Consider the following 23,833-nt stretch of genomic DNA (forward strand, 5'->3'; position numbering starts at 1 on the left):
GGTCGTGGCCTCAAGTGCCTCAAGTTAAATATCATCCCGGCATTTGCCTGGAGGAGAAGTGGGAAACCACGGAAAACCACTTCCAGGATGGCAGAGGGGAAAATTGAACCCACCTCTACTTAGTTGATCTCCCGAGGCTGAGTGGACCCCGTTCCAGCCCTCGTGCCACTTTTCAAATTTCGTGGCAGAGCCGAGAATCGAACCCGGGACCACTAACCACTACACCACAGAGGCGGACATGCGTGGTATATATGTCAGTGAAAGTTGTCAATTATTTCAGTAAACTTTTTCGTCACGAGTACTCAACAGTCATCAAGAACGTACAGTACAGTGGACCTGAAAATCGTATTTTCAAACCTTCATGAGAACCTGTCCGCTGACCATTCTGCCAATGAGACTGAACGAAACTGATTGCTACCATTTAAGCTATTTCATAGTAGCGGCACACACCCACTTGGAGAGAGACATGGCACTTGACAGCGGCCGACATCTAGCAGCTGGGGAATGTACTACAGTAACTCTTGAATTATTACATCCTGCGCTTCAAACGTGGCCCGTTGGTCTAGGGGTATGATTCCTGCTTTGGGTGCAGGAGGTCCCGGGTTCAAATCCCGGACGGGCCCGACATTTTCGTAAGTAGAGAAGAAACTCGTTCAGTAACGTTCATACGTCCTGTTCCGTTCAACAAACCACCAACTTTTTGCTGTTCCATTCGTTAGTTTCAACTTTTGGGAAGTATTATTGCACGTTGAAATAATATGACGTCACATTTAATAGTGGCTTTTGCCATTGCATGAGAACGGAGGTAAAAAGCCGAAGAATGGTTTACCTGGGGCTAGGAGTGATAAGTGATAATGGTAGACAACATCCCAATTTTCACCAATCAGGTCCCACTGTTACCTGAAATAATGCCCCTAGGTCTATAATGAGATAAACTGTTCGGTGTTATTGATTAATAAACTTAAGTGCCCGGCTCCATGGCTAAATGGTTAGCGAGCTGGCCTTTGGTCACAGGGGTCCCAAGTTCAATTTCCGGAGGCTCGGGAATTTTAACCATAATTCGTGAATTATGCATGCGCGGGGTCTGGATGTATGTGTCGCCTTCATCACCATTTCATCCTCATCACGACGCGCAGGTCACCTACGGGACTCAATTCAGAAGACCTGCACCTCGCAAGCCGAACTTGGCCTCGGACACTCCCGGCATTAAAAGCCATACGCCATTTCATTTCAATGAACTTAAGTGATCTTACTCTATCATTACGGATTATTAATAAGTTTGTTATCATATTACTACCCCTCTCTCCGTCCATTGATTTAATATTATCAGTTCATTGTTTAGATGTAACGTTTAGCTGATGTGTCTCAATTGAGGTTTTTCCTTACCGGTAAGAAGGAGAGTATTCTTTAAGACTTCACTGCCTGATAATTCTGCAGTCACTATTTACCAAATAAGCTTAGAACAAAAATATCCTACAGATCTATTTTCTTGCTGGCTGAGTACTACATTTCTACTTTCAAGGGACAAAGTTTGTCCGTCCAAAGCTACCAGTCCGGTACGATCTAGTGTAGGGGTGACAATAAGGCGACGCCTCGGCCGTCTTAATTATTTCCGCGGGCCTCTAAGATTCCAGTAACACAGGCGACAGAATTTAACAGAATATCGCCAAAAATGTACATTTTACATTAATTATTAAAGTTTCGAATTTTCTAAGCTTCTTATTATCCTTTGATAACTTTTACGTAGTTACCTGAACTTTCTAATACACATGTGTGACCATATTATACATTACCTCATTTCTCCCGCCAGGTAACCCAGGAGACTTGACTGACCAGCAAGCGACCATACGACACTGCGTTGTCTGTATACAGGTAGTGGTGGTGGTGGTGATTACTGTTTTAAGAGGCGACCATCCTCTATATAACACTAATCAGAGAGAAAAAATGGAAGGGATCCGACACTTCGAAAGATGAAGGTATCGGTCAAAGAAAGACAAGGGCCACGAAGGGCTTGGAAATGAAAGACTCCCTAGGCCATGAGTGCTCTAATACCGTCGGGGTCGGAAAAGAAGAAGAGTTGACCAAGGGAGCTCGGATAGGACAGATGAAAGTGAGAAGCCTGACACAAGTAAGTGGAAGCAATGCCAGGACTCAGCTGAGGGGCCCCGCGGTCGCGAACCCACACTCCCAAGTTAAGAGCCCCTGGGGACTCTTTTAGTCACCTCTTACGACTGTAGGGGATATCGTGGGGTTATTCTACCACCCCCAACCACAGGGGGATGTTTGTAGGCCTATACAGTTGTCTGCCGTGTCTCATTTGCGAGTTGTGTTTAAGAAATTTGTACCTGGCGGTACACCTCCACGACGCAAGTTCAAATCTTGCGCCAATTGAAACTTCTCTACTGGAGAAACTTGGAACTTTAACTACTGAACTAATTTCACGGTTATTCAGAAGATGTCACTGAGTGTTTTTGAACTATTAAGGAGTGTGGACAATCTCTAACAGATGTCTCTACCAAAAACTATGATAACGTATCCTGGTGTAAAGGAATGTACTCTCCTGAAGAAATATTGCATTCCTAAGTTTTGTTTTAACTAAATTTTGTTATGTGGTTTGTGGGTTGCAACAGTTATCCTTTCTTTTCGCCTGTTTTGAATTTAACCAATCACTAATTTTTGTAATTAATTTCTGACCAATAGTGTCTTTCTTTTTCGATGTTGATGTGTAACTTTTAGCTATCCAATAAAATTGAGGGGGTGTGTCTACTCATTCCTGAAAGGTCTTGAATTTTCCACGAGGGTATAAAAACTGCTGATTTTCTTGTCTCCGCGCTACTAGTAAAACATCTAACTCAGTGTGTGAATATGTAGCAGGGGGCGGGAAGCTCCTCTTTCTTCAAGCAGCAGTTCTTCAACAAGGTAATGGCCTGTTAACATCTTTATTTCTTGCTAGCTCAGCAGTTTAACTCTCGGAGAAGGTTCGAATCCTTTAATATGTAACCCATCTTTTTAAAATGTAAATTCCTTTTCTGTCTATGTAAAATCTACAAATATCTTTTACTGTAAAGCGGGGATAGAAAGTGTTTCACCCTCTCGAACTCTCCTTCATTTTGAAATGGAGGTGACTACGTTTTCATAACCGTTCTTCTCTTCTTTAATGTAGTAAAGTTTTCTCATACGGGTCACCTCCCTAGCTTGGGATTAGCCCCTGTATTATAGGCCTAGCGCCACATAGGTTTTAAGACAAAAACTTTGTGTAGGAGTGCTAGTTATCGCCTCCATTCAACTTTGTATTTTGGGCCATTTACTTAACCCGTTTTGTTTTCCTTCTTGCGAAGGCCCAGTAGATTGGGTACGAGGTACCCCTGTACCATTATATGTGTTCCTTGAGGGCAATTAGAAGTGACATTCGTTGTGGCTTTTGATAGGCTTGAACTTTGAGAGCGGGTCTGCTCTTTCCTAAATTTGTTTTCTGTGTGCCTCTAGGAGGCTTAACATGGTAATTGGGAGCAAGTGCTCCTTGGCATGATTGGGGTTTTCTGCCCCTTTGATTGAACTTGGTACATTGGTAAAGTTGGGCTCATAGCTCAAGGATTGTGAGTGTGGGGCTCGAAGCCCAAATCTTGTAACGAACTGTAATTTGTAATTTTTTAATTTGTTGCTCTGCTGCTTGGTACCTGTTATACTTTGTTATTGATTGATTTTGAAAAGAAAATATAACCTTTGTTATAGTTTTAAATTAACTTTAATTTTGTACTTGAGACCTATTCCAGCCCACACCTTCTTTCACCTCTAACTACCACGGATATCTCCGTAACAAAATTAAATATAAAAAGTTCGTTTCAGTAACCAGCGGAATTTTTTATTATTTTTAGACTTTTACTGATATTTTTCTTATTCTTTCCTTGTTTTTCATTAATTTTCTATTTTTAAGGACGACACATAAACCTAGTCCCCGAACCAATGAAAATAACCAATTAGGGTCTAAGGTTACGATCTGCGACCCGGCCGGGAATCGAACTCGGGGCCCCTTGGACCAAAGGCAAGCACGCTAACCATTTAACCATGCAGCCTGACATATGACATATCAAACAAACGTTTTGTCCGTCTCTGGAAAGAGACGAAAGATTTGCGCCGAAATAGAAAGCATTGACTGTAGTAGTGCATGAAAAGTAAATGTGCCGTGTGTGGTTCTCGGCCTTAGTGTTTCCGATAAGCTGAGAAACTGCCAATGAACAGGTGGAAAGCATAAAAGTGACTCCAGTCGAAAGTACTCCATCCAGTAACGAGGGTAGGTCTAACAAAGGGTTAAACAAAATATTCAAAAAAGAATTTAGACCTAGACAGCTGCAAGAAACTTGATTCAATAAAATTGACTTGAAAAGAAATCTTTCAAAACTTAACGACCTATATTAATACACGGAAAATCAAATATCGCCACCCTATTGTATTTTTTAATGGCTTATCACCGCTGCCAGCTTGACGAGTTACATGTTGAAATCACAAGACAACTATCAACAAACTAATCGCAATGTACGTAACAATAATGCAGGTTCCCTTATTCAAGTAAATTATCAAACTCTCTCTCTCTCTCTTAATCTGCTTACCCTCCAGGCTTGGTTATTCCCTCGGACTCAGCGAGGGATCCCACCTCTACCACCTCAAGGGCAGTGTCCTGGGTCGGGGGATACAACTGGGGATCATGACCAGTACCTCACCCAGGTGGCCTCACCTGCTATGCTGAAAGTGGGCCTTGGTGGGTGATGGGAATATTGTAATGGATAGACAAGGAAGAGGGAAGGAAGCGGCCGTGCCCTTAAGTTAGGTACCATCCCGGCATTTACCTGGAGGAGAAGTGGGAAACCACGGAAAACCACTTCCAGGATGGCTGAGGTGGGAATCAAACCCATCTCTACTCAACTGACCTCCTGAGGTTGAGTGTACCCCGTTCCAGCCGTCGTACCACTTTTCAAATTTCGTGGCAGAACCGGGAATCGAACCCGGGCCTCCGGGGGTGGCAGCTAACACACTAACCACTACACCACAGAGGCGGACTAGTGATCAATCAAGATTTTAATAACTGAGTCGGTTTTCTAGCTCAATGAGGAATTAAGGAAATAAACACTTTCTTTCACCCTCACTCAATTTAATGTTATACTGTATATTTCTGCCTCTATTTTGATATAGTCTATGCATTACTATAACCGTATTCTTCGGTGTGTCCCTGGTGTAAATAATTCAGCTCCCTTCTTGAAATTTGCTATTACTTGCCGGACTGAAGTGAAACCACGCTGTAATAATGCACATAAGCAAATAGATTACATGCGCATACACCGTCAATAAGAATACACAAAGGCTAAGTCTGTATATGTACACCGTACAAAAGTCATGACAATCATTATAAAGTTAAGTTAAGTTAGGTTGGTAACGAAATTTCCTTCCATTTCAACTGAATATTGATCTTTATAGAGGAAGTAATGTTGCTTTCCTTTTCGGAGAAGTTCTTGCAGATTTTTCTTGCTTTTTATACAATCTAATTGAATTCCATGAATAAGAATTGGACGAAATAAGACCGTATTAATAAAATGCTGCGTTCGTCAATTAACACCAACCACGTCATTAATGCATTATTCGAACATGCGACAATTCTACTTAACTGGTATTGCCCAAATAAATTTACAATTTTAAAGAAAAATAAAATATTCTTTACTTATTGGCCTACCCGCAAATCTGACACTAGTGATTTTCACAAGACGGCAGTGGCAGTACGTTTAATCTCGCAAGTCACGAAAAAATCATGACAACATAGTGTCAAACTGCAGGATTAACAGTAACTCTAAGACGTCTTATTGGCAAGTAGAGTCCTTAAACTGGGTAGAAAATAAGTATAAATCACTATATTCAGTACTGACAGAAGAGAAAGAGTAAGGTTGTACCCTTAGTGTATAAGCTTACATGGCAGGGACTGCAATTTATTTTGTCGGGTAAACAGCAAATGTCACCAGACGTCACCGACCTCTTAGGCGAACTGACATTGCCCCGCCCTTCAAGCGAAGGATTTTAGTCTGCCAGATTTGAACCGACGATGCTGGATTGTTACTCTTCAAGTGACCCCGAAAGGAAACTGCGACGTATGATTAAACTAGGACGAAGTATTAAACGCCCTTCCTAAAGACTGGCAAAGCAGAAGTGTGTTAATGAAAGTAGTACAAATTAATATTTCTGGGGTGATAGGGATCACATCTAATAGAGGAGTCCAGTAGCAGGTGGTAGGTATCGCACTGGAGCATGTGCTCACTCAGCACTCGAACTGCTCATAAGTTACGTTTTCTGTCCTATCCGTATCAGATAACATTCTTTACAAAAGCATTTCTGCGAGCTCGACGACGCTCAGTGCTCTTAGATTCCAAACCTTGCACTTGCATTTCCTTTTTGCTAGTGGTTTTACGTCGCATCGACACAGATAGGTCTTATGGCGACGATGGGATAGGAAAGGCCTAGGAGTTGGAAGGAAGCGGCCGTGGATTTAATTAAGGTACAGCCCCAGCATTTGCCTGGTGTGAAAATAAGAAACCACGGAAAACCATCTTCAGGGCTGCCGACATTGGGGTTCGAACCCACTATCTCTCGGATGCAAGCTCACAGCTGCGCGCCCCTAACCGTACGGCCAACTCGCCCGGTCCCTGTATTGTTTAAAGGCTGTCTAACTGCTTACTTTAGTAAGATAGGCTATGTTACTAGCCCTGATCAAAAAATAAATTTAAAGTCGCAGGGGTGTGTTTTGCTTGTGAATGAAAATATTTGAAGTGCTTCTTCAATAGAGTTGTACTTTTTGAAAATTGCGTTGTGCGTGAATAATACATGTTTTTATAATTATCTGAACTTGAAATTAGGAGAGGTCCGCCTCTGTGGTGTAGTGGTTAGTGTGATTAGTTGCCACCCACGAAGACCCGGGTTCGATTCCCGGCTCTGCCACGACATTTGAAAAGTGGTACGAGGGCTGGAACGGGGTCCATTCAGCCTCGGGAGGTCAACTGAGTAGAGGTGGGCTCAATTCCCACCTCAGCCATCCTGAAAGTGGTTTTCCGTGGTTTCCCACTTCTCCTCCAGGCAAATGCCGGGATGGTACCTAACTTACGGCCACGGTCACTTCCTTCCCTACCGGGCGAGTTGGCCGTGCGGCGAGTTGGCCGTGCGCGTAGAGGCGCGCGGCTGTGAGCTTGCATCCGGGAGATAGTAGGTTCGAATCCCACTATCGGCAGCCCTGAAGATGGTTTTCCGTGGTTTCCCATTTTCACACCAGGCAAATGCTGGGGCTGTACCTTAATTAAGGCCACGGACGCTCCCTTCCAACTCCTAGGCCTTTCCTATCCCATCGTCGCCATAAGGCCTACCTGTGTCGGTGCGACGTAAAGCCCCTAGGAAAAAAACTTCCTTGTCTATCCCTTCCAATCTTCCCATGTCTTCACAACGCCCCTGTTCAGCATAGCAGGTGAGGCCGCCTGGGCGAGGTACTGGTCATCCTCCCCAATTGTATCCCCCTGACCCAGAGTCTGAAGCTCCAGGACACTGCCCTTAAGGCGGTAGAGGTGAGATTCCTCGCTGAGTCCGAGGGAAAAACCGACCATGGAGGGTAAACAGATGAAGAAAAAGAAAAATAAATTAGGAGAGTCTATGAGGGCGCGTGCATTGGCACGAAGTGAAAATCTAATTATTCAATTTTATTGTGCGTGAAAATTGTATAAGTGCATGTCTAACGTGTGTCTCTTTCTGGTTTATATTGTGTATTGTGTGATATAAAGAAGATAAAAATGTATTCATCAGCCTATTGTAAATTTATGGCAAATTAAATACCGGTATCTATCATTTTGGAGTAGAAAGCACCATAATTAGTGTAGACGACTAGCTACAATGAGGCCATATTGACCTAAAGTAACTGGAATGAATTTGATCCAAGAATTTGATCTTTGTCTATGTTTTAAATATTTTAGGTTAGCTCTTGTACGTCTGTAAATAATATTAGTGTGATATGGTTGAATGATGGGCCATCGTAAAGCTTATTCGTTGTGTAATGTTCAGTCTCGATTATTTGGACTTAAACAATGATAGGTCTAGTTTAATAATTAATGAAGATCTTAAAATAAAGAGTAATTTATTATCAACTTGTGGAATTTTGGTAAACAGTTTCATTTTTCATTGCATGTACGAATAGCATGTTCTAGTGAAACAACGCTAGAAGTGGTTTGAACATAATAATAATAATAATAATAATAATAATAATAATAATAATAATAATAATAATATGTAATTATGAAAGTGATAATAATCATTTTTCCAGAAATAAAATGGCAAGTAAAGTCCAGTATGATTAAGTAATGATTGGCTTATTAAAGCGTGATTACATTTTGGGAGTTCCATGCAGGAATATCGTGAACTGCGGCAAAACTTTTGATTATGAAATGCTATTTAAGGGTACTTATAAGTTGACCATGCTATAGAGGATAATGCGTGATCTGACGACTGAAGAACTATCTGCGACGTTGTGATTTTGTCCTGATGTATTTTGAGATGCGATGAGTCGAAATGGGTCAGTTCGGAAACACGGCATAGAGGCCCGGTGTTAGATAAATACGAAGTTTCCCCGTCAGATTTTACGAAATGTTTACCGTCAATATAACATCCTATAAATAGTCAGTGTCTCCATCAGATTTTAGGAAATGTTAACCGTTAATATAACATCCTATAAATAGTCATGCCAAGTTCGTGTAACATTATCCAGCTCATTAAGATGGTATATGCTCAATAAGACAGCAGGATTAAGTACGTGATACTAATTCCCAAGTTAAATGTGAAGGGGAAGACTGAGCTAGATACTTAGATAACATGTCGTTACTTAAGTGCTTATAGAATTTCTAGTTACATTTCAGTTAATTATAAGTTGATCTACGGCAGTAACGGTACAGACAGTTGTGGTGTTCTAATATTCGCTTCGATAAAGTTATGCATGACGATTTAATTATATTCAAGAGTGATTTTAAGTATGATTTTGAATGACAATGTGCCAATGACAAGACGTACGAGGCGTGTTTTTTAAGTAAGGGCCGTCCCAGCGCTAATTCTTGATCAAGAAATCTTGGTTATCGGAGCAGGCGGCAAGTGTATATGAAGAGGGTATTCAAAACTTAGTTGTAAGGTATGATAAGTGTTTAAACAAACTTGGCGGCTATGTTGAAAAATAGAGCAAAGTATGTAAAATCTGCAAATAAATGTGGTGTTTGAAAATCGTCGTTCGTTGTGTAGTTATTTTCAAACGGCCCTTACTTAAAAAACACGCCTCGTATTTCATTACAAGTGTTGAGATGATTTAAATGTTTTCTGATGAGACAATGACCAGGAATAAACAGCAAATACAGTAGAGATAATACGCGACACTTACGGATTTAGCCTTGCTAAAATGGGAGACAATTCGATGGTGGCGCTCCTAGTGACTTGACCTGAAAAAATCGCGCTAAATTCAAATATCAATGGAAATGTATATACGGAAATGGATAAATAAATTACGTCTAGAAAGAAAGTGTTATTGAGATATTAACTTCGAAGTTGCTAAAGCAATTCTGGATAAATGAATGAAGAATTATTTAAAAGGTTATTATTCAAAGACTGAAATTAGACATATAAACAAGATGTGAAATGGACTGCTGTGAAATGGCTTGATCTATCATTTATGCATTACTTTTTTAGCTTTAGCATTCCTGCCTGAACTCTTACGGCTGGATTTGTCTTTTTTTCTCATTTAAAAACATTGAATCATCACATTAAGACACTTGTCAATAAAAATATCGGCACATTCCTTACACACATGATGCAATGAATAAACATTTAATAGCAGGACAATTTTCCTCTTAACATGAAGCCTACTAACAGAAAGAAAATCTATAAAATCCCGGCTTTAACCTGAGAAGAGGGATAAAAGAAAGAAAAGTATGAAAATGTTGTCGATAGTGATGCTTTAAGGAATATTTACGTACAATTAGACTAAAAATGTAACATACCCTTGGCTGTATAGTCGAGGATTTTTAAAGTCGCTGGCCTGGAAATGATCTGAACAGATCTTATAATTCTTATATAAGCGTAACGTCCCTTCTCTCTTGTACACCTTATCCAAATCACTTCAGTGACATTTCAAAACCCACAGATCACACCTACAACAACACATCGGTATTGAAGGTTAACTGCTGCACTATACAATAAAATATGCGTATTACATTTTAAGCCAGTTAAAATATGGGTCGAGCAGGTCAGAAGATTATGAAGTACTATAAAGATCTCTGTCACTGGAGGAATATATATGCAAACACAATATTACTCACATTTTCTTGTCACGAGGGAACCTGAAGAACGACCGCGCATTCTTCTCTACTTCATAGTTACTGCAGCCAAACACAGCACATACCTTTCCTCTCATGTTGAGAGGAGATATCAAGGAATGGCACACGCTACTATTTAATTATATCAACACACTTAGAACGCATAAATAACACCAAAAACTTCACACAAAAATACACGTGCTCTTATGACAGAATCAGTAGTTTTCAGGTCTACTCGCTAGAGAGAGCTCCAATAGCTGTCCCTCGATATCTCGCTCAGTGTCGCGTATTGTCTCTACTGTATCTGTAAACAGTTAATCATGTCCTTGGTCGACTATCACGCCTCATGAAATCGATGATGTGGTCTTGAAGGCGTGCTGCAAAATGAATAATGCAGTAAATCAGTGGAAATAAATTATGAAACTAAGTTTTGCGTATCCCTTCAGTGATTATAATAATCTAAAACATTAATATTGTGATGATTATCCATTAATTAGGACTAGCCATTGTTTAAATTACAGACGTGGAATTCCAACGATTATTGTAGTAGCGCAAATAGAAATGTTTATGTCTTTTCTTCTAGGTCAGTGTAGTTTTGTACGCCTCATAAACAGTTAGACTTTGTTCTTCTGCACGTGTACACCAGGGCGGCCGTTTATGGTTACCAACATAGATTCTGCATCCAAGGAGAAAATCACCAGCCATCAACTCATTTTTTGTGTGTTATCTGTGGTCAGATATGCGAACAATATCACATCTTTTCTCGTCCGGCTAGAATCTCTGGCGTTCTATGCATATGATAGAAATTTTGAATGATCTGTAATATTTTCATACACAGTGTGTTTAATAAATATTTAATATAGGTGTTTGCATGTGTGTGTTTTATTTGATAGGCCTGTGACTTTTTGTTGTAGTTTGTAAAAACAAAGTTGTTATTTTATCTATATAATCCACCCGCGATGATGTTTGTGTGTTAGATTTTTAGAATAGACAGCAGCTAGCTTAATTATTGAAAAGTAGCATCATCCCGCGGCTTCGCTCGTGTTTATTAATTCAACCGCGTTAGATGCTATTAAACCATAAAGGTTGCTTGCCGATGACGCCGACAGCTTCATTTCTTGAAGTAAAAATCGCTCTTTTTTACACAGCCATGAGTGTTCGGTGAAATGCTGTGTCCACGTATGTTCCGTAGATTTTGGCTGGTCATCGCACACATACATACAGACAAACAATTCCGGATATCACGGGCAGAACGAAAATGTTGTATGTCCGGCGCTCCCTTTCTCGCTCCGCCAGCCAGCTGCACGCGCGCCTGTGTATCATTCTGCTAGCTTCGACGCGCAGCCCTCAGTGCGCGTGCCTGACCATCGAGTGTACTATAAATAGAGCTCCCTGCCTGCTCACTTGCCCACTTGCCCCGGTGTCCAGCTCCAGAATACACCCTACGTCGAGCACGGAGGCTACTCCTCTTGAAAATGTGCTTCGACCAGGTGGACTGAATTTCTGGCAGTACGAGGTTTCACCTCTGGTCACCGCTCCCTTACCTGTTTCCGCTGCCTATGTTCCGTAATTCTTTTACAAGCCATTTTCATTCCCTAACTTATGCAAGCTCCCTTAGTTTCGCTAGGTGGAATTTCTTCAATCAATTGAACTTGCTTTTTAGGAATTCAGGCACTTCAACAAACAAGGACTCTCATGAACATTTATGTTAGTGTGCCAGATAGTTCTCGACTATCAAAGTGTCAATTCACAAAGACTATCTTTTCAAGATAGAAGTGTATATAAAGACTGCAAACCTGTACATATTGTATAAAGACAGACTTTTCTCAAGATTCAATATTCCTTTTTGCTTCAAAATAAATTTCAGTTATTTGTGTAAATATCATAAAGTGAAGCAATAAAAGTTGTGTTCTGTAAACTTCAACCTTGGTTACAACACAACTATATGGCGACGAGGTAAAACAGCACCAAAATACAATTCATCGGCCCCAGTCGCCAACTCTATGGCGACGAGGTAACACAGCGACAGACTACAATTCTTCGGTCCCAGTTGCCAACTCTATAGCGACGAGGTACACACGAAACCAACACTACAATTCAACGGGCCCAGTTGTCAACTCTACGGCGACGTGCTACACAGCAACGACACTCCAACCAGTTCTGACACACAGCTTACCTTACTCTTTCTTGCACGCATCTCGCAATGGCTACTGCGGAACAACTCGCTACGATTTTCCAAGCCTTACAGCAGCAACAACAACAGTTTATGCAACAGCAACAGGCAGCATTAATTCAGGCTATTCAAGCTATTTCTGTCTCTACACAGCCATCAGCTATTCCTCCGTTCTCTGCTTTTGATCCGGCTAAGGAAGAATGGTCAGTTTATTTAGCCCGCTTGCAACAGCATTTCATCTGCCATTCTGTCACAGATGATCAACGCCGCCGCGCACTATTTCTTAGTTCGGTTGGCAATGCTACGTGTGAATTACTACGTAAATTAAGTCCAGAAGAACACTTATCTGAGGTACCCTTCACGCAGCTCTTGGCCCGTCTCACGGAACACTATGCCCAAGCTCCTCACATAGTGGCTGCTCGCTATAAATTTTTTCAGAGCAGAAAGCAACCCCATCAGACACATACTGAATGGATAACTGAATTGCGTGGTCTAGCTAAACCCTGCCAGTTCATCTGCTCCAAGGACGGTTGTGGTTCATCCTACACTGATTCTCTCATTCGGGACATGATAATTTTACATACTCCTGAAGACAAAATACGTTTTGACGCTGTCAAGCAGAGTAACCCTTCTTTAGAAGACGTCCAGCGTATTGCTACGGTTTATGAGCTTACTACCAAGACTGCCGCAGCCATAGCTTCTCCACACGAAGTTGCACAAGTCTCGCATCAGGCCCGCAAGTCCTCTGCTACAGTGAACCGTACGGATAAGGCGCTCTCCACCAAGCATTCTCGCCAGGTTCCCTCTCGTAATGCTACACGGAAGCCCAATTCTAAAAACACATCGAAACTCCTGCCTTCCTGCCGAGGTTGTTTCAAGCATCATGAACGTCGTGACTGTCGTTTTTTCAAAGCTACTTGTGAACGATGTAATAAACTTGGACACATTCAGACTGTCTGTCAAAGTTCGCTCCGCCCTGCTAAGACTACTGCAGCGCGCCGGAAGCATATACAGCCCCGCCAAGACATGGAAGTTGATCAGATCAATCTTATTCTTCCCACAAAGGATTCTCACAAAATCATCATTCCTCTCTCATTCTCTGATCGATCTGTCGATTTTCAATTAGACACTGGATCACCTGTCTCTATTATTAACCTGACTACCTACCACGACTTAAATTCACCTTCATGCTCTCCAGCTGACATCCAGCTAGTGACATTTAACAAGAAGAAAATTGACATCAAAGGTCAAATTAAGCTTCAGGCTAGTTATAAAGGAATTCAGAAGGCCATTCCTCTTCTCGTAGTTAACAACTACACTGCATCAAACATTATGGGCATGGATCTATTTAGCTTATTTGGTTTCCAGATACATGACAACATTAACGTCATATCTACATTGCATCCTACTTCTGACGTTACCGCTCTCCTAGCGCAGTTTCCTGAAGTCTTCGACTCTCAGCTCGGAACAGCAAAAGACTATACAGCTCACATACAGCTGAAATCCGGAGCTAAGCCTCGCTTCCTCAAAGCACGGTCAGTACCCCTAGCACTTCAAGACCAGGTCACGAAAGAATTAGAAAGATGGATACAAACTGGAATTGTAGTACCAGTTACTTCTAGTCAATGGGCTACTCCACTCGTGGTAATCAAGAAACCTGATGGTAATGTTCGACTTTGTGGCGATTTTCGATCTACAGTCAACGCACAACTCGAAACCGATATCTTTCCTATTCCACGTCCAGAAGACTTATTCCGTCGTCTCTCTGGTGGACAATTCTTCTCTCGAGTTGATCTTAAAGAAGCATATCTCCAGCTACTTTTAGACGAAGAATCTAAGAAATTTCTCACTCTCAACACTCCTCTTGGACTGCTCCAGCTCCAGCGGCTCCCATTCGGTGTTTCATCCTCAGCGGCTATTTTTCAGCGCTATTTGGCTCAACTCACCGCCTCAATTCCCGGTTGTGCTAACTACCTGGATGATATTATTGTTACTGGAAAAGATCATCAGGAACATCTAACCAATCTCCGCCTTCTTCTCCAGAAATTGAAAGACAATGGACTACGAGCGAATCTCGCTAAATGTACCTTCTTTCAGCCTCAAGTTCACTACCTCGGACATATACTTGATAAGAATGGAATTCGTCCTAGTATGCAGAATGTCTCCGCGATAGTAAACATGCCAGCACCTCAGAACCTCAAGCAGCTTCAGTCCTTCATAGGCAAAGCGAACTATTATAATAAGTTCATTCCACACTTCGCTACAGTGGCAGCTCCATTAAACGCTCTACGTAAAAAAGGTGTTAAGTTTCAGTGGACTCCGCAATGCCAACAGGCATGGAAAACAATCAACAACGCCTTAATTCAAGCTATACAACTCACTCATTTTCAGCCCGACAAGATCATCACGCTAGCTACTGACGCTTCAGACTACGGTGTCGGTGCCGTTCTCTCCCAGAAGGATCGTCATGGACAAGAACGCCCCATCGCCTTCGCTTCGAAAACACTTAATGACCATCAACGTCGATACTCACAGATAGAGAAAGAAGCTTTAGCCATCATCTTTGGTATTCGCCGTTTCAATGAATATCTTTATGGCAACCATTTCCTGATCATTACCGATCATAAGCCTCTCGTACACTTATTCCATCCTGGTAATAAGATCCCAGAGAATTCCCTCAGAAAGCTTCAAAGATGGTCCATGTTCCTTTCTGATTATTCCTATCAGATTGTATATCGAGCCACATCCCAGCATTGTAATGCTGATGCCCTCTCCCGCTTACCCGTTGGTCCTGATACTGCCTTCGATTCTCAAGAATCTGAATGTCTTCAGTTGGACATAGAACTTGAAGATACTGTATCCAGTTTTCCTATTGATGCTACCTGCATAGCTAAAGCTACGGATAAGGACAGTACACTTGCTACTGTACGTACTTACATCAGCAACGGTTGGCCTCTTCAGAGCACACTTCCTGCCCACCTGGCACCTTATCATCGTATGCAGCATCGTCTCACGACTCGTGCCGGAGTTGTACTACTAGAAGCAGGCACCATCTTCCGAGTGGTTATCCCACTTAGCCTACAGAAACAAGTTCTCGAATTATTACACCAAAGCCATTGGGGTATATCCAGAACAAAGCAACTCGCCCGTCAGCACTGCTACTGGCCCGGTATTGATGCCGCCATCGAAAAGCTAATACGTCATTGTGAGCAATGTCAAACGAATCAGAACGCCCCGTCTTCTGATCTTGCTTCATGGCCTCCTGCTACTACTCCATGGGAACGAGTTCACATCGATTTCGCAGGTCCTTTCCTCAATTCCATGTGGTTAATAGTCATCGATTCACTGTCAAACTTTCCATATGTCGTGGACATGCATTCGACTACTACAACCGAAGCTACCATTCGTGCTCTCCAGAAAATCTTTACTACAGAAGGTTTACCGCAAGTACTCATTTCGGACAACGGACCTCAATTTACAGCTACTGCTTTTCAGAACTTTTGTACACATAATGGCATTCGTCATATCCTAGCACCACCTTTTCACCCTCAATCTAATGGTGAAGCTGAACGCTTCGTACAAACATTTAAAAGAAGTATGAAGAAAGCTGTCTCTTCAGGCTTAACTAAAGACCAAGCCTTGCTCCAACTCTTAAACAACTACAGAACTCTACCCGGCGCTGATAATATCACTCCTGCACAGAAGCTCCATGGACGACCTCACAGAACTTTACTTTCTCTGTTACAGCCTCTTCCGGCCCAGCATAAGACCTCACCAACGAAGTTCTCCCTCAACGACAAGGTCTACACCAGGACATTCAAATCCAACCCACTCTGGATACCTGGAGTCATCTGCAGATCTTTGGGTCATCGTCTCTACGAGATACAGACTACGGAGAAACGTATCTGCCGCCATCAAGATCAGATACGTCTGCGCTACCGCCCCTGTCCAGCTATTGATGCTATTGCTAAACCAGATAAATCTATTGCTGAACGCGCTTTAGATCATTTAATAACAATGGGTTCCTTTCAGGACGAGACAGCGCCACTCCGCCCAGTTCCAGCTCCGGACAATACAACAGAAACATCAGCAGCTCCGCCCCAGCATCGCAGTCGCCGCCAGCGCCGCCGCCGTTTCACGCCGTACCGGCGTATTTAGGAGGGGAGGGTGTTGTATGTCCGGCGCTCCCTTTCTCGCTCCGCCAGCCAGCTGCACGCGCGCCTGTGTATCATTCTGCTAGCTTCGACGCGCAGCCCTCAGTGCGCGTGCCTGACCATCGAGTGTACTATAAATAGAGCTCCCTGCCTGCTCACTTGCCCACTTGCCCCGGTGGCCAGCTCCAGAATACACCCTACGTCGAGCACGGAGGCTACTCCTCTTGAAAATGTGCTTCGACCAGGTGGACTGAATTTCTGGCAGTACGAGGTTTCACCTCTGGTCACCGCTCCCTTACCTGTTTCCGCTGCCTATGTTCCGTAATTCTTTTACAAGCCATTTTCATTCCCTAACTTATGCAAGCTCCCTTAGTTTCGCTAGGTGGAATTTCTTCAATCAATTGAACTTGCTTTTTAGGAATTCAGGCACTTCAACAAACAAGGACTCTCATGAACATTTATGTTAGTGTGCCAGATAGTTCTCGACTATCAAAGTGTCAATTCACAAAGACTATCTTTTCAAGATAGAAGTGTATATAAAGACTGCAAACCTGTACATATTGTATAAAGACAGACTTTTCTCAAGATTCAATATTCCTTTTTGCTTCAAAATAAATTTCAGTTATTTGTGTAAATATCATAAAGTGAAGCAATAAAAGTTGTGTTCTGTAAACTTCAACCTTGGTTACAACAGAAAATAGCTTCCTATGGCATGGACTTAAAATGGCATCTTGACTGGTATATGTATTACTAATCTTTTTTTTTAAATATAAAATTGGTTTTATGTGGCACCGACACAGATAGGTCTTACGGGGACGATGACGTATGAAAGGGTTAGGAGTTCGAAAGAAGCGGTCGTGGCCTTAATTAAGGTAAAATCCCAGCATTTTCTTGGTGTGAAAATGGTAAACCACTGGAGACCATCTTCAGGGCTGCCGACAGTGGGGGCCGAGCCCACTATCTCCCGAATGCAAGCTCACAGATACGAGCCTCTAATCGCACGGTCATCTCCTTCGGTTTACTATTCCTTGTTTATCTATCTTATGTTTCCTCTGAATGAAATATAAAATAATAAACTATAAGATTGAGTTAGTTGAAAGGAAATACTGTTCACGTTTTATTGCTAATATACTGAAATACTCGTAATATTCTCTGGCATTTTAGTGAGTAAAATGAATATCGGGTAAAACCTGTGTAAATATTCATCGAACAATAAGCCTATGTTAAAAAAAACTCAGATCTCTGTGTGCCATAGATTTACCTGAGCATCACACACGTACGCACAGACAAACACTACCGGATATTACGGACTGAATTTGGCTCTTCGTGTCTGGGGCTGAAAATGGCTTTCTACACCATGGACTTAAAATAGCTTCTTGACTTGTGTTCTCTACTTATCTTATGTACGTTGCCTAGCGACAGTGAATCTATACATTTTTTAATCTTGGTGACAGCACGTTGGATTGTCATATCCCAACACACGTTTTCCGACGGCTTTTTCGTTCATAACTCACCAACGAAAGCGAAACTGAAAAATCCGGCTTCGAGGTGCATTCGGACCCCTTTCATCTACCTATGTTGAAACTTTCAGATCTCTGCATACCGTAGATTTGACTGGGCATCGCGCACACACAAACACTCCCTTTTATTTTTATACAGAGTGAAGCGTAATTCGCGCACTCGGGCGTCGCAGCGCGACTCCTCACATGCCAGCAATAAAAAAATGTCTCTTACAAATTTTCGTCTTGCGAGTATATCCGGTAGAAAACGAACGTTGAAGAGTAGCAATCTGGCAACACTGTAACCATATGTAGGGTAACTACTGCTGTCAGCACGTCTTCGTCGTGCTGTACAGTTGCTGCAGTGGTTAGCGTTTTTGGTTGGTATGCAGGAGGTCGATGGTTCGATCCTGGGTTGAGGGGCTTTTTTATTTGCTAATTTCCATCTGACATTACCTACTGTAATACAGTAAGACACCGTTTCTGAGGTTACATGTATCCTACATTTACAACATTTTGTAACGCTGAAACAACAAATACCTGGTTAGACTAATAAGAAATAGACAGCTGAAACAAACAGGTTTCACATCTAGTAGATGAAGTGGTGCGAATAAATTCACGCCCACGACGTGGAAAGGGCGCCTTTCAAAGCTGACCAATGAAAACGATTGTTCGTCCATTTCTAGGATCGTAGTATGCAAGTGCAAATGGTTTCTAGAGGACCCGCTGCAATCGCTGTTGACGATTAAGATGCCAGATACCATACCACCTGGACTACATTTCATCATCATCTGTTTACCCTCCAGGTTCGGTTTTTCCCTCGGACTTAGCGAGGGATCCCACCTCTACCGCCTCAAGGGCAGTGTCCTGGAGCTTCAGACTCTTGGTCGGGGGATACAACTGGGGAGTGTGACCAGTACCTCGCCCAGGCGGCCGCACCTGCTATGCTGAACAGGGGCCTTGTGGAGGGATGGGAAGATTGGAAGGGATAGGCAAGGAAGAGGGAAGGAAGCGGCCGTGGCCTTAAGTTAGGTACCATCCCGGCATTCGCCTGGAGGAGAAGTGGGAAACCACGGAAAACCACTTCCAGGATGGCTGAGGTGGGAATCGAACCCACGTCTACTCAGTTGACCTCCCGAGGCTGAGTGGACCCCGTTCCAGCCCTCGTACCACTTTTCAAATTTCGTGGCAGAGCCGGGAATCGAACCCGGACCTCCGGGGGTGGCAGCTAATCACGCTAACCACTACACCACAGAGGCGGACCTGGACTACATTTACGAAATAAAAAAACATCCGCCTCATCCCAGGATCGACCGCTCGACCTCCTGCATGCTAAACCAAAACTCTACCCACTGCACCAACTGTACAGTACGGCTAACATCTGCTGATAGAGGTAGTTACCCTACATGTGGTTACAGTGTTGCCAGATTGCTACTCTTCAACGTCGTTTTTCTGTCGAATATACTCGCAAGACGAAATTTTGTAAGAGACATTTTTTTGTTGCTGGTATGTGAGGAGTCGCGCTGCGACGCCCGAGTGCGCGAATTACGCTTCACCCTGTGTATAGATATAGATATAGATATTGAAATATGCTGCTCTTTCATAATTTGGACCTTGAATAACTTTTAGTGGGCTTTTCACAATTGTTGTGAATTTGCGACTTATGTCGTTGTTGTTGTTTTTACTTACTTCACTCACATTATTGTTGACTAATTATAAATATTTGGGGCTCTGGGAAGCGAGCTAGGAAGAGTCTCTGCGATCACCTTGAGACTCTGGCTTAAATGGGGATGTGATGCGATTATAAGAACTCACTAAGAGAGTTCTTTCAGCCTCTAACACCTCACTTTTTCCATTTTTACTTACACGCGGAGCCCCTGTTAAGCCGAGCAACCCAGTGGTATCCAGTCCTAGCGGGAAACTGGGTCGGTGAGCTGACAGGAATGGTGGGTCAGTGGAAGGCAACGGGAAACCACCACTGTTATTTTCCCAAGACAACCTCACTGTTTTACTCAATCTCAAATTAGATTCCGGAGTAAGTCCCCCAGTCGGTTCTCCAGGGGAGGAGGGGACACAAGGTTGAGAGGAGCCTTGGCGTGTGCAGATTTATCTAAACCATCATTATGAGTCGTTAGAAGAATAGCAACCTCTTGAATTGGAGGATTTCTGCCCTTGCCTAAATTATACCTCATTTATATAATTGTAAATTGTGTAAACTTGAGCTGGTAGCTCAGAACTTGTAAATTTGGGGCTTGTAGCCCAAGGCTGTTAAATTCTCTATTCTGGGGTTCTCTATTTTTAATCCCCAAAATCTGTCATTGAGGTATAATTTAGGCAAGGGAAGAAATCCCCCAATTCAAAAGCACTTGCTCCAAAAGTTACAATCTCTAGCTTTCCAGAGGCACCCCTTGCAATTAAAGAAAACTTTAAAAAGAGCTTACATGCTCTCCAACATTAACGAATTTCTAAGAGCCCGCTTAAGGCAACATTACATCAAAAATCTTACACTCTCTGGCCTCTCTAGGCACAATTTACAATATAAGTTACTTTGACACAGGGGTATCTATTACCCAACCTACTGGGCCTTCATGGACAAAGAACAGGTTAGACTACTGGCCCAAACACAAAATGAACGGAGGCGTATACTTGCACTCCGAGATAATGAAGAATAACATCCTAACGGGGCTCTCGGCCCAGATATACAGGGGCTAATCCCAAGCTACTGAGGTGACTCGAATGAAGGTTACTTTAAGGCAATACAGAAAAGAAGAAAAACATTTACAAAGTCGTTATCACCTCGAACCAAGTTGAAGGGGAACTCGAGAGGGTAACGCACCCTCTATCCCCGATTTACAGTTAAAGACTTCATGAAATTTTTATATTAGCCGAAACGGAACTTTACATTTTAGAAAATGTTAGTTACATAGTTAGAAATTTGGACTTTCCCCTCGGATAAGTATGCGGAGACAGCAAGAAAGAATTTATGTGGCCATTACCTGGCTGATGTTCTGCCTGCCGAAGAATGAGGCGCCCCGCCTCCTGCCTTAATACACACGCTCAGAAAGACGACGATCAATGAGACCAGGAAATTTGAAAAGCCGTAACTTATATACCCTCAGGGAAGGTTCGAGAGAATTCTGGACTAATCCGGACACACCCTCTCAAATTTTATTGGCTAATTCAAAGTGAACTAGAAATGCGGGATTGGTTGAAAATAAATTACAAAAAATCATGATTGGTCAGATTCAAAACTGGCGGAATGAAAAAGAAGTGTTGCTAACCCAAAAATAAATGAACATTGATTCAGTTATGAAAACCTAGAAACTTCTTTAAATTACAAGTTCTTCTGCCTTGCACCAGAGTGCATGACCTCCGTTTTTGTAATGGCATCTATGGAGAAATGTCCAAACTTCTTGATGCACAGCCAAACAAAACAAAATAAATCCAATCAGTTTAGGAAACTTAGAAATGATCAAACTTCTCAATTATTCACTAGTGACATATTCAGATTAATGTCTCAAATTCCTGTAGTAGCAATTTCACGTTTTGGTCGATAGAGGAGTTCATAAAGGCGCTTCCTTTGAACGTGCGGAGTTGAGGTGTATCTCCCGGTACAGCAGTGATCATTAGAGACGGGAATTTGCCTATTTTATTCCTGTGTACAGAAACGTAGGCTTTTAAGATAAAAATCCATTTTAGGGTCCATTAAGCTAGAATTCGTTGGTTTTATTGTGCCTATAAATGCCTATTTCAGGGGTTTGTGCCTATTCGGAGTATAATTGCCTATGTGATGCCTTTTTAATCTATTTTAACGAAGCTGATTTTCTTCCAGTACATTATATTATAACTGATTTGCTCGACGGTATTTTCTTCTCATTTCTCAAATCTGTTTGCCCCAAACACAAAAATGGGAATTCTCGGAAGTCACCAGAAATAGTTCTTGGGAAATTTCCGTCAGGAGAAACAAGGAACAATTTGACCTCAAAGCCTTCAACCCCTCCAACCTTCTAAGACATATGCGAGAATCAATCATCGTCGATGTACGTTGCACAACCCATATCCCTTATACCTCCTTCTCGATGTGAACTGTTGTACGCGTACGCTATATCTTCAGAGCATGTGATTTATTGTGAAGAAGAAGTGTGTCTGTGGCAATGCCCAAAGAAAAATCACCGGACGAGTTGGCTGAGCGCTTAGGGGCGCGCAGCTGTGAGCTTTCATCTGGGAGATAGTGGGTCCGAGCCCCATTGTCGGCAGCCCTGAAGATGGTTTTCCGTGGTTTCCTATTTTCACACCAGGCAAATGCTGGGGCTGAACCTTAATTAAGGTCACGGTCGCTTACTTCCCACTCCTAGGCCTTTCCCATCCCATCGTCACCATAAGACTTATCTGTGTCGGCGTGACGTAAAAAAATGTAATTGCAAAGAAAAATCGTCGTCGTACTGACTGAAGAGGTGGATCACAGGAGATCCCATTTCCACTACGCATGGAAGTGTAGTCTTCTGCCAAGCTTTTTGTAAGGAGGAAAGTTCTTTTGTTCCTTTTATCTTTTTTTTTTTTTCATTGTAGCATTTATAGGCCTATTAATTTACGTATTATGGAAAGTTGTTTCGTTGCAATGCTGTATTAGTCGTGAACTTTCAATAATTTATGTTGCTAAAATGTAAATAATCATTTAATTACTGTACGAGGAGTTAGAACGCCGAAGGTCTCTTGTCACAGAGTGGATGAAAATTAAAAATAGGCATTTTGAACCCTATTCATTTCCTGTGAAAATAGAGATTTACTACTGAAATAGTTTCTTTTTTCTTAATCTGTTTACACTTCAGGGTAGGTTTTTCCCTCGGACTCAGCGAAGGAGCCCACCTCTACCGTCTCAAGGGCAGTGTCGTGGAGCGTGAGACGTTGGGTCGGGGATGAAAATGGGGAGGAGGACTAGTACCTCGTCCAGACAGCCTCACATTCTATGCTGAACAGGGACCTTATGAAGGCATGGGAAGATTGGAAGGGACAGACAAAGAAGAGGGAATGAAGTGGCCGCAACCTTAAGTTAGGTACCGTACCATCCCGGCATTTTCCTGGAGGAGAAGTGGGAAACCACAGAAAACCACTTCGAGGATGGCTAAGGTGGGAATCAAACCCACCTCTACTCAGTTGACCTCCCAAGGCTGAGTAGGCCCCGTTCCAGCCCTCGTGCCACTTTTCAAATTTCGTAGCAGAGCCGGGAATCGAACCCGGGCCTCCTTGGGTGGCGGCTAATCACACTAACTACTACTTCGCAGAAGCGGACTACAACTGATATGTAATTTTAAAAAATCGTGAGTAACTTTCACCAGCGTTATGTGTAGGCTCTAGTGAACTCTATTACTCTTCCGCTAAGCCTTTGCGAAACACAGGTTGAAGATCTAACGTCACAGAGGCTAGCCATACAAGATGGACGATGTCACAGCGTGTTTTACAAGGCTGCAAAGACTATCATTACAAGACCAGGCCAGTGAAAAGACCGATGGTCTGGATTGGTAAGGTCAGGTTAGTAACCGTTGTGCTGGAGGGGAGCAAGCAGCCTTGTGGGCAAACAGCTGGCTTGTGAGATCAGTGTTTATATATGATATGATTCTCCGAATTTTTTGAAAAATTGCA

At 42.5% G+C, this 23,833-nt stretch overlaps 1 non-coding gene across 1 annotated transcript; it reads left to right on the top strand.

Moving 5' to 3' along the window:
- The first annotated feature begins 551 nt into the window (after window positions 1–551).
- On the top strand, window positions 552–623 carry TRNAP-UGG (transfer RNA proline (anticodon UGG)). Its single transcript has one exon. It is a non-coding gene; the product is annotated as a tRNA-Pro (tRNA).
- Window positions 624–23,833: the final 23,210 nt, after the last annotated feature.

Source organism: Anabrus simplex, chromosome 8 (genome assembly GCF_040414725.1).
Source record: "Anabrus simplex isolate iqAnaSimp1 chromosome 8, ASM4041472v1, whole genome shotgun sequence".
NCBI lineage: Eukaryota > Metazoa > Arthropoda > Insecta > Orthoptera > Tettigoniidae > Anabrus > Anabrus simplex.